Genomic DNA, 12,491 nt, shown 5'->3' on the forward strand with positions numbered 1-12,491 from the left:
TGTAATTGGGATTACGGAGACATGGCTCCAGGGTAACCAAGGCTGGGAACTCAACATCCAGGGGTATTCAATATTCAGGAAGGATAGACAGGAAGGAAAAGGAGGTGGGGTAGTGTTAATGATTAAAGAGGAGATTAACGCAATAGTAAGGAAGGACATTAGCGTGGATGATGTGGAATCTATATGGGTAGAGCTGCGAAACACCAAAGGGCAGAAAACGTTAGTGGGAGTTGTGTACAGACCACAAACAGTAGTAGGGAGGTTGGGGATGGTATCAAACAGGAACGCGTGCAATAAGGGTACAGCAGATATCATGGTTGACTTTAACCTACATATAGATTGGACTAACCAAACTGGTAGCAATACTGTGGAGGAGGATTTCCTGGAGTGTATAAGGGATGGTTTTCTGGACCAATATGTCGAGGAACCAACTAGAGAGCAGGCCATCCTAGACTGGGTCTTGTGTAACGAGAGAGGATTAATTCGCAATCTGGCCCTTTGGGGAAGAGTGACCACAATATGGTAGAATTCTTCATTAAGATGGAGAGCGACACAGTTAATTGAGACTAGGGTCCTGAACTTAAAGAAAGGAAAATTCGATGGTATGAGACGTGAATTGGCTGGGATAGACTGGAGAATGATACTTAAAGGGTTGACGGTGGATAGGCAATGGCAGACATTTAAAGATCACATGGATGAATTACAACTATTGTACATCCCTGTCTGGTGTAAAAATAAAACAGGAAAGGTGGCTCAACCGTGGCTAACAAGGGAAATTAGGGATAGTGTTAAATCCAAGGAAGAGGCATATAAATTGGGCAGAAAAAGCAGCAAACCTGAGGACTGGGAGAAATTTAGAATTCAGCAGAGGAGGACTAAGGGTTTAGTTTGGAGGGGGAAAATAGAGTATGAGAGTAAGCTTGCAGGGAACATAAAAACTGACTGCAAAAGCTTCTATAGATATGTGAAGAGAAAAAGATTAGTGAAGACTAATGTAGGTCCCTTGCAGTCAGAATCAGGTGAATTAATAATGGGGAACAAGGAAATGGCAGAACAATTGAACAAAAACATTGGTTCTGTCTTCACTAAGGAAGACACGAATAACCTCCCGAAAATACTAGGGGACCGAGGGTCTAGCGAGAAGGGGGAACTGAGGGAAATCCTTATTAGTCAGGAAATGGTGTTAGGGAAATTGATGGGACTGAAGGCCGATAAATCTCCAGGGCCTGATAGTCTGCATCCCAGAGTACTTAAGGAAGTGGCCCTAGAAATAGTAGATGCATTGGTGATCATTTTCCAAAATTCCATGGACTCTGGATCAGTTCCTATGGATTGGAGGGTAGCTAATGTAACCCCACTGTTTAAAAAAGGAGGGAGAGAGAAAAGAAGGAATTATAGACCGGTTAGCCTGACATCAGTGGTGGGGAAAATACTGGAATCAATTATTAAAGATGTAATAGCAGCGCATTTGGAAAGCAGTTATAGGACCGGTCCAAGTCAGCATGGATTTATGAAAGGGAAATCATGCTTGACAGATCTTTTTGAGTTTTTTGAGGATGTAACTAGTAGAGTGGATAAGGGAGAACCAGTGGATGTGGTGTATTTGGACTTTCAAAAGGCTTTTGACAAGGTCCCACACAAGAGATTAGTGTGCAAAATTAAGGCACATGGTATTGGGGGTAATGTATTGACGTGGATAGAGAACTGGTTGGCAGACAGGAAGCAAAGAGTGGGAATAAACGGGTCCTTTTCAGAATGGCAGGCAGTGATTAGTGGGGTGCCGCAAGGTTCAGTGCTGGGACCCCAGCTATTTACAATATACATTAATGATTTAGATGAAGAAATTGAATGTAATATCTCCAAGTTTGCAGATGACACTAAGCTGGGTGGCAGTGTGAGCTGTGAGGAGGATGCTAAGAGGCTGCAGGGTGACTTGGACAGGTTAGGTGAATGGGCAAATGCATGGCAGATGCAGTATAATGTGGATAAATGTGAGGTTATCCACTTTGGTGGCAAAAACAGGAAGGCAGATTATTATCTGAATAGTGACAGATTAGTAAAAGGGGAGGTGCAACGAGACCTGGATGTCATGGTACATCAGTCACTGAAGGTTGGCATACAGGTACAGCAGGCAGTAAGGAAAGCAAATGGCATGCTGGCCTTCATAGCGAGAGGATTTGAGTATAGGAGCAGGGAGGTCTTACTGCAGTTGTACAGGGCCTTGGTGAGGCCTCACCTGGAATATTGTGTTCAGTTTTGGTCTCCTAATCTGAGGAAGGACGTTCTTGCTATTGAGGGAGTGCAGCGAAGGGTCACCAGACTGATTCCTGGGATGGCTCGACTGACATATGAAGAAAGACTGGATCGGCTAAGCTTATACTCACTGGAATTTAGAAGAATGAGAGGGGATCTCGTAGAAACATATAAAATTATGACGGGACTGGACAGGTTAGATGCAGGAAGAATGTTCCCGATGTTGGGGAAGTCCAGAACCAGGGGTCACAGTCTAAGGATAAGGGGCAAGCCATTTAGGACTGAGATGAGGTGAAACTTTTTCACCCAGAGAGTGGTTAGCCTGTGGAATTCTCTACCACAGAAAGTTGTTGAGCCCAGTTCGTTGGATATATTCAAGAGGGAGTTAGATGCGGCCCTTACGGCTAAGGGGATCAGCGGGTATGGAGAGAAAGCAGGAAAGGGGTACTGAAGTTGCATGATCAGCCATGATCATATTGAATGGTGGTGTGCAGGCTCGAAGGGCCGAATGGCCTGCTCCTGCACCTATTTTCTATGTTTCTATGATTGATAATATTATTAATAACTGCCTCTGACTCAACGACCAACTCAAATAGCTGAATGGTTAAGGCGTGAAAGGAAAAGAAATAGTAGCTTCTACATAAATTTGAAGAAAAATATAAGCATCGTTAGATTCTGCACTTATACTGAGCTGAGACTGTTAGCTGCAGAGTGGAATGCACAATTGGCAACACTCGAGTTATGCTGCAGGCTGAAACTCACACCCTGGGTACTAGATGAGAGTGCTGTGTGTGTGTACGTTCATGCCAGTAAATGTTGAATTTTTTAAGAGCGCTGGCGGAAGCATCCAATTTCTCAAGACATCAAAAAAGACTTTCCTTAAGTATTAAGTAACATTGCTGTTTGTGGACCTTACTGTGCGCAAATTGGCTACCGTGTTTCCTACATCAATACAGTGACTGCACTTCAAAAGTACTTCATTGGCTGTAAAGCGCTTTGGGACCTCTAAAAGTCATGAAAGGCGCTATACAAATGAAAGTTCTTTCTTTTCTTTTATATAAAGTACTCAAGAGATCCAACATAGGAATTGCTAGGCCCAGGTCCATCATCACCTTCGAGCATCCTGGTAGTTGCGTGATACGATAAAAGTGTTGTTGACTAACCACGACAATCAATCTCTATCACTGAGTCTACAACAGACCCAGACATGATGTCAGGAAAACCCCCAATGGTGGAGGGCTTTGGGTCAAACCCCTCCCTGAGCACTTTCTGAACCCAACTTGACATCATCATCATGGAAGACTTGCTTCCACTCCCAAAATGAGTCCTTAACTGGCTGAACTGTCCAATACGAGAACCACAGTCCCCGTCACAGGAGGGACAGATAGTCGTTGTGGGAAAGGGTGGGTGGGACAGGTTTGCCGCACGCTCCTTCCGCTGCCTCCACTTGATTTCTGCATGTTCTTAGCAATGAGACTCGAGGTGCTCAGCGCCCTCCCGGATGCACTTTCTCCACTTAGGGCGGACTGGTCTTTGGCCAGGGACTCCCAGGTGTCGGTGGGGATGTTGCACTTTATTTGAGAAGCTTGTAACATTTCCTCTGCCCACCTTTGGCTCGTTTGCCGTGAAGGAGTTCTGAGTAGAGCGCTTGCTTTGGGAGTCTCGTGTCTGGCATGTGGACAATGTGGCCTGCCCAGCGGAGCTGATCAAGTGTGGTCAGTGCTTCAATGCTGGGGATGTTGGCCTGGTCGAGGACACTAATGTTGGTGCGTCTATCCTCCCAGGGGATTTGTAGGATCTTGCGGAGACATCGTTGGTGGTATTTCTCCAGCGACTTGAGGTGTCTACTGTACATGGTCCATGTCTCTGAGCCATACAGGAGGGCGGGTATTACTACAGCCCTGTAGACCATGAACTTGGTGGCAGATTTGAGGGCCTGGTCTTCAATCACTCATTTTCTCAGGCGGCCGAAGGCTGCACTGGCACACTGGAGGCAGTGTTGAATCTCGTCATCAATGTCTGCTCTTGTTGATAAGAGGCTCCCGAGGTAAGGGAAATGGTCCACGTTGTCCAGGGCCGCGCCGTGGATCTTGATGGCTGGGGGGCAGTGCTGTGCGGCGAGGACAGGCTGGTGTAAAAAGATATGTGAACAAACCGCATAATATCAGTACTTCTGGAATTACTCAATATCTGGTCCGTTCACAAGGTCAGATTTTGTGCTTTGTCCCACAGTTAGTTTTTTTAAGGTACTTTTTCCCCTCCAATTTCTCCTCTGTTGATGCACGGACTGTTGCTGGAATACAGTGCCACAGGAGCCAACCGCACTGGCTTTCTTGCCCAAATGGCCATTCTTCATGTGCTCGCTCAGATAGTGAGTGTCAATAGGATGTTCAACCATAGAGGGCATTGCAGGCCAGCGCAATCCTTTCCTCACTGGATCTCCATGTGCGCACTTTCCAAGCTGGAGTCATAAGATAGCAATCAGGAGGAGGAACTCTTGCTGGTTTATTTCCCCTGCCTCGCTCAGGAGTGCTGAGGCCAACTGCACCATCCCCCACTACCATCTTGGTTGAGATTGGCTAACATGCCAAACTGAGGACTAAACTTGATCTGTATGGTTGTTTCATAATGGGCATTGCATTTAGTGACTGAACCATCGGGAGAGCTCATCCATGCATTGCAAGCACAAGCAGCCACTTTCTGCCAGCAATTTCTGAAGACTGTTATCGACTGCTTTTCAGACTTTGTCAACGAATTCCCTCGTCTTGACTAAATAGCGAAAAAGCCACCATCTGCCAACGCATCACTGAATCAGATGAAATGGTTCTTAAAATACCAAAAGCAGTTGACAAACTAGTCAACAGCAAGATTGATATCATGTAAAAAGGGGCCTTCAGTGTCAGTCAGCCAGAGTACTTACGTTTCTGGCTTTCCGATTGGCAATCATTGAACCATTTGAGCTGACAGCTTACTGCAGAAAAGATAATACATAAAGAAAGGAATTTTATTCCAGCAGTTAACAATTAAAAGGAGTCATTTCACTATTTGGCACAGTGACTAACCAACCTTTAAATATGGCGTACTTTTGTAAATCGTCCAAGGTTAATTTGTCAGCAGGTCAGGCATTAATAAGTTGGTAAAGATACCTGATATTTCTGCCGGATCCATTTAACTCATTCACTACCTGAGGCACTGTTTATTGTTTTTCCCATCCTGATCACTAAACAGCGACGACTCCTGCAAAATGTGCGTGTGTGGATATGGAAGTGATGACAGGTTGAGTTCAGCTGTGCTGCCCCTGCCTTCAGTGTTGAATATTGACTGTCTAAATTTACATTTGGAGAACAGCGATTGGGGTTGCCAGTCCGAGTGGGGATTCCTCCCAGATGTTAGTGGAAAGCCCATTCCTTGTGTTGGAATTAAATCTCTGTTGGCCGTGAGAGGCAGCCTTTCAACGGATGAGTTCTGGGCAAAGAAAGGCGCCCGTGACAAAATGATGTGGGACCCACAAAAGGGTGAAATACTTTGAAGATAATCCGACACAGGGGAGCTGGGCGGTGCGGTGGATTAGACACAGGCTTTTCACTGCTTGGGCTCGGTTCAAATTCAAACTGGACTGATGGGATAAACGTCTACCTCTCTCTTCTGGCTATAAGGGTCCCATTTGAAATGAGTTGGGTAGTTTCAATACAGTTCCGTGTGGACGTGGTGCCTGCAGCACAAAGTTGCCCCTAATTTAGCAATTTCACTCAGCGAGGCCACGGGACGGTGGTGTGGGAATTGTGAAAAAAATGTCCCACTGATGCAGTAGGGGGTCCTCCCTGAGGTTGAGGTATGACATTGGGGAAGGGTAGAGGGTGCTCAACTCTGTCGCTGGTCGTGCTTTGCCTGAGCTGGGAGAATCTTTGGAATCCTCTATCCCAGAGAGCTGTGGCAGCTGAGTCATTGAATGTCTTCAAGGCTGAGATAGACAGAGTTTTGAACGATAAGGGAGTCAAGGGTCATGGGGAACAGGCTGGAATGTGGAGTTGAGACCAAGATCAGATCAGCCATCTTATTGAATGGCGGAGCAGGTTCAAAGGGCCGTATGGCCGACTCCTGCTCCTATTTCTTATGATCTTATGTTCTTATGATCTTATTGAATGGCGGAGCAGGCTCAAGGGGCCGTATGGCTGACTCCTGCTCCTATTTCTTATGTTCTTATGCTCTTGATGCTGGGTGTCTTCGATGGGAAGGATACCACTCCTTGGCACTGATAGCCTTCACCTTGATGAGAGCAAAACTTTAAAAAAGAAAGTACCCCTTTAACGATAGCTTGCTTTTTTATCTTTACATTGATTCACCCCACTCTGTTTTCTTTCACTGACTTGTTCCATTCGCCTCCTAATACTAGCACCAAAAATGAAAACTCCTTCTGAAAGTATGAGGCATAAAATATAAATTGCTGCCCATTCTAAAGTTAATAGAGTCCTTGATCAACACTGTCACAAGGTTACTTTGAAACACAAGCATGACAAAACAGGTTGATTTTCCACCTTCCCCCCTCAAAAAATAAATATTACCTGAGTTTTTCCCTATTTAATAACATTTTCACTGGCTGTCAAGATTGGTGTAGTAGCAGATGATAGGGCTTAGATGGAAATGACCTCATTATAGCTGCCAAATCCATTCAAATATTCATAGCACCATCAAAAAAACATAGAGACACAGACAAGTCATTATTTCAGATGTTAATAATACCTTAGTGATGGAAAAAAACATTCCATTCCTTATCCAAGGCTGCTATTTTCTTACTTTCTGAGCCTGGCAGAGTGACAAATTAAATGATTTAAATTTCCACCCGTCTTGCACTTGAAACATAGAATACTGAGGGAGTACTGCACTGTCGGAGGTGCCGTCTTTCAGATGAGACGTTAAACTGAGGCCCCTCTGCTCTCTCGGGTGGATGTAAAAGATCCCATGGCACTATTTTGAAGAAGAGCAGGAGAGTTATCCCCGGTACCCTGGCCGATATTTATCCCTCAATCAACATCTCTAAAACAGATTATCGGGTCATTATCACACTGCTGTCTGTGGGAGCTTGCTGTGTGCAAATTGGCCGCTGCATTTCCCACATTACAACAGGGACAACACTTCAAAAGTACTTCATTAGCTGTAAAGCGCTTTGGGACTTCCTGAGGATGTGAAAGGCGCTATATAAATACAAATTTGTTCTTTCTTTACTGTTAGCGGAAAAAGATTGGAGGGTGAAGTGGGACAATAGGTCACACTGGACATATCAGACATGGAATAGAGGGTTAAAGTGTGTACGTGCAGCCCTTACAAACTAAACACGTAGAAATAAGAATTAGGTTGAGAACTGTACATCTGTACTTTGTCTCAAGGTCGCATCGTGTACCTCCTGTCCTAACACAAGAGAGAACATGGGGATGGTATGTCTTAGACCGGCACTTCAGCAAAAACCATACCCAGTATGAGCAAAGGTCAAATTGGAGCCAGGCACAGGAGTGATAAGACAACACTCCAAGTTGGATAAACACCCTGAGCCACAGTAGGGGAAAAGTACCAGAAATAGGTGGGATAGAAATCATCTTCACCCTATGACAAGGGGCTGTGTCCATTCAAATCAATGTATGTCTCATGTATTGAATGTCCGGCCATTATAGGCCGAGTAACTGTATAAAAACCCTGTGTGTTCTTTGTTCAGGGAGAGCGGGTGCGGAGAGTTCAGTAGGGGCTGGCTTGCAGGCTCGTTTCTCCCTTGCAAGTAAAATAAACTGAGTTGTGTTTGATTCCTAACAGACTATGTCGAGGTTAATTATTTTAATCTCCACTTCAGAGGGCAGCATGAATCATATTTTTTTAATTTGTTGTTTGATGCGGCCTGAGCTGCTTCTACACTGAGAGTAAAACTCCAGCAATTTATAGTATTGAAAGTGCTGTGTATGTCCGAATGCAATACTGTACTCTCTACAGTCAATCAGAATGCAGAACTTCAACCAATCATATCGCAGCAAGCTCAGTCCCTGCAACTTGTCTCTTCAACCAATCCGATTCCAGAACCTGGGATCATTCGGAGCACAGAACCATTTCTGTAATGTCATTTCTGATTGGCTGTTTTGAGTGACTGAATCGAACATACTCCACCCAAAGAAAGTTCTGTGGCATCTAGCTGCCATGACAACTGCTCATCCACCCCACTACATAACCCTAAAAATTACAAACATACTCAGAAATCAACCCATCCCATCTTCTAGTTGCTCCGGCAACTTACTCCTACAGGCTTCGTGCAGATGCCTGGCTTCAAATACACCCTCAACCCTGCCGCTTGTCACTTCCCACCCATTCTGAATACCCTCAGCCGTCCCTTTCTCTCCCTGACCCAAACTCCAATATGTTTGCAGTCCTTACCACTTAGTAGCTGTACACTGTTGGGTTGGTGGTCGAATTCTGCTATAATGGTCGCAATAGAGATTTAAAGGATCCTAGATCCAGATTTTAGCTTCACACCATCCATGTGATTTAGTGCATCTGTTTCCATGTGGTATCTGGAAGATAGAGAGTAAATATTGATAAATGAATCAAGTTATTAGGTGAATAGGACACCTAACATGAAAAGTTGGCTTATAATAAGCAGTTGTATAAAAAGTGCCTCACAATCAGAACTGGCACATCTTTCATAACGTTGAGCTTCGTTATCCTGATGAGTCTTGTCCTTCTAGGTAGGTACAACAAATACTCATGACCAGGGGTCAGAGCGTGAATGTGTGCAATCAGAAAAGAAAAAGACTTGCATTTCTATAGCGCCTTTCATGACCTCAGGACATCCAAAAGCGCTTTACAGTCAATGAAGTACTTTTGAAGTGCAGTCACTGTTGTAACGTAGGAAACGCAGCAGCCAATTTGCGCTCAGCAAACTCCCACAAACAGCAATGTGATAATGACCAGATAATCTGTTTTAGTGATGTTGATTGAGGGATTAATATTGGCCAGGACACCGGGGAGAACTCCCTTGCTCTTCTTCAAAATAGTGCCAAAGGATCGTTTACGTCCACCTGAGAGAGCAGACGGGGCCTCAGTTTAACGTCTCATGCACTGCACTGGAGTGTCAGCCTGGATTTCTGTGCTCAAGTCTCTGGAGTGGGACTTGAACCCACAACAACCTTCTGACTCAGAGACAAGGGTGCTACCCACTGAGCCACAGCTGACACCCCTTTGTCAGAGGGGCAGCCTTGGCATTAACCTCGCGGCCCACTGGCACATTCAATGCGAACAACACTTTTCTACTCTGTGTGCTGAATCAGAGTGAACTTAACTGATGGCTCAGTGGGTAAATGCACCGTCTGATGTGGTACTGAGCCATGCAGACCAGGAAGATGCCATGTTTGATCCTCCAGAAAGCTGAGTTAAGTGAGCTCAGCCAGGGCAGTTGCAGCAGTGAAAATTCTGCAGCCCATACTCAATGTAATCAATTCAAAATGCCGTTGGCTTGAAGGTAGAAACAAACAGGCTCACCGCCTCCCCAGTGGTATATGCTCAAGAACAGGAGTGGCAAGGGTAGGCAACCACCCTATTTACCGACACTTTCATGGACAAGGAGGTAGTACTCCCTCTGGTTGGGGGTGGTTTGTCTAAGGACATACTTCCTCATTCATATTTTGATAACTAGATTTTTTTTTAAATGGAGTACCTGCCAATAGTGATTGTTATTTCAACATTCTGTTTTCTTCTCTGCCCCCCGCCCCAATATTTCCTCTCCTGAAGGTCCAGTTCCATGGCACTAGCAGCCCATGTGACAATTCTTAATGTATGAGCCTAGACAGTGAGTGCCAGGAAGGTTTGATTTGCTTCACCACTGAGGCCAATCCTGTACTGAGTCTACCACACACACACACCGATACTAAATTGTCAATCTCACTCAGAGGGGCCATAAAGATGGCCAGTGTGGGAAACAGTTGTCACAATGCTGCAATACTGGATTAAGATAAATTATTGAGTACAGGCAATATATGACCCGGGGGTCCTGTACTGTCACACTACCCATCCCTTACCATTGACTTTACTCAGCTTGATGAATTAAAAAAACAAGTGCTAATAACAAAAACATTGGAAAATAATTCAACCAAGCACATTCCTCTAACCGTGGGCTGCCTCATATTTCAATGATGGCTGCTGCCTTGAAGATGACAAGTGGGTAATCGGTGGCGCATAAGCAAAGTCCAACTCATGACCATGGCCAATAAGGAGACAGTCACCTTATTTTCTTTCTGCAATAACTGGCAGCCAGTGCAACTCGACAACAGGCCTGGTCCTTGCAGCAGGATCTAAAGGGTGCACGTCGACTGCAACTTTAGTGTGTGTCACAGCAACGCTATAGTTACAGTATGACCGCTGACCTGACTCGGGAGGGGAGCAGTGTGAGATCCTCCAGCGTGCAGTCAAATCAGGTTAGACCATTTGGACACTTCATTGCCTTACACTGGGCTGATTTAAATGTACTGGGAGTGCGGACGCTCCCCGCCCTGCACGTTTAATACATTTAACTACCAAGAGTGGAACATATGTAAAGCTCACTGCTGCATCTGATAGCACCATTCACAGTCAAAAGTACTGCCAGCTGCAAATCAATACTATAGCAACCAATCTGAGATCAACTTGTTGTGGAAAAATATTTCCGAGACTGTATAATATATATAAAGAGAGGTTTATTAAATCGGAGACAAAACTTTGGGAGAAGTGTTAAAGACCCCTGTCTTTGAACCACTTCTCAAATTGGTATCTGCAGTGAAGTTCTTTTATCTTACAAATTACGTCACTTTACAACACATGCTTTAGCACTACAAAGCTTTGACTATCGAAGGCTAAGCTTTTGATATAACCCATCCTGCATTGTGACAGGGCAGTATAAACAAGTGCAGGCTTTTGACACCGGTATAAACAAACATACCCAGTACTTAACTCTCCAGTGTTCATTATCTCACTTTCCTATCTCCATTAACTCAAGGCCAGCATGCCTTAAAGTCTAACTGTTTAAAGCATAATGCATCAGTATTGTCCCTTACAAATTTCATTTAAAGGGGAAAATAAAACAAATGTTTGGTCCTGTATACAATCAAGTATATGTCCAAAAATCCGCTCCAACAAACTGCACCCAAAGAAATCAAATGAAAAATCCACTTGAGGGGGAAGGAGTAAAAAAAGGTAATCAATCAAGTAGGACTGTCACATTTTTTGATTACACCAATGTGGCAATGTTTTAAAAATTGTTCATCTTTATTTTGTAACATAAATTGCAGTAAAAAGATGGAATGATAGAATAAATGTTATTCAATAAACATGTTAAGTATGATAAATGCATTCAGCATGCCTTTATTGAAACATCTGTAAACTCATGTGGCAGCAAGTCATCCTCGTTCGAGGGACCACCTTTGATGATGATGATTTTATTTCAGTATAATTCGATATTTTTTCACATACAAGGAAGCATATGAAGGTTATACACAAGGATATTTTTTCATGATATTCCATAGCGTATAAATTCTTTGTTGTAGTTTTTATCATTTGAATTATCGACCTCTCGCTCCTCCTTTTAAGACGATCCTGAAAACCTACCTATTTGTCCAAGCTTTTGGTCACCTGTCCTAATATCTCCTTCTGTGGCTCAGTGTCAAATTTAGTCTGACAACGATCCTGTGAAGCGCCTAGGAACGTTTTATTACGCTAAAGGTGCTGTATAAATGCAAGTTGTTGTTGTTTATTTTTCCAGTCTCCTCCCTTCGGTCCTGACTCTGTTGGGGAGCAGTTCCACAGGCAGCCCTGCAATATCTCACCCAAAATGGCATGGCAGCTGAGTAAAGTCCTGTCCTCACTGACAACCACACAATGGGGTCACTGGAGCAGGATCGCTTTTGCTTTATCGAAACCTCTCAGAATTTTGAACACCTCTATCAGATCTCCTCTTAATCATGTTTGTACTAAGGAAAAGAGCTCCAGTTTCTCTGGGCTCTCTTCATAAATAAAGCCTCTCATCCCTGCTGCCATCTGCGTGGCTCTCTTCTGCCCTGTCTCCATGGCATCCAAGAAGTCCATCAAACCACTGTAATAATAAAGAGGAAAACAAGACAAAAAGAGATGAGAAGCCCCACCTTTGTTGTTTTTTTTGCTGCACTTTTTTCTAAACTACCTTGACATATTTTTCTGAGGAGATAGATGACATCGCGAGACTCGATGACCTTTGC

General features: G+C 44.2%; 1 protein-coding gene across 3 annotated transcripts in view; it reads right to left on the reverse strand.

The window, feature by feature from the left end:
- LOC139240874 (TRAF family member-associated NF-kappa-B activator) overlaps positions 1-12,443 on the reverse strand; it is a 222,872-nt gene extending 210,429 nt beyond the window's left edge. For 2 of the 3 annotated variants that reach the window (XM_070869379.1, XM_070869376.1), the window contains exons 1-2: positions 11,866-12,437; positions 8,665-8,801 (exon numbers count right to left, since the gene is read on the reverse strand). The gene's annotated coding sequence lies outside the window, so the exon portion shown is untranslated. Of the gene's footprint in view, positions 1-8,664; positions 8,802-11,865 lie in introns of all 3 variants that reach the window. The other variant, XM_070869377.1, reaches the window with a different exon arrangement.
- Between the last annotated feature and the right edge of the window lie 48 nt (positions 12,444-12,491).

This window comes from Pristiophorus japonicus, chromosome X (genome assembly GCF_044704955.1).
Source record: "Pristiophorus japonicus isolate sPriJap1 chromosome X, sPriJap1.hap1, whole genome shotgun sequence".
Lineage (NCBI taxonomy): Eukaryota > Metazoa > Chordata > Chondrichthyes > Pristiophoridae > Pristiophorus > Pristiophorus japonicus.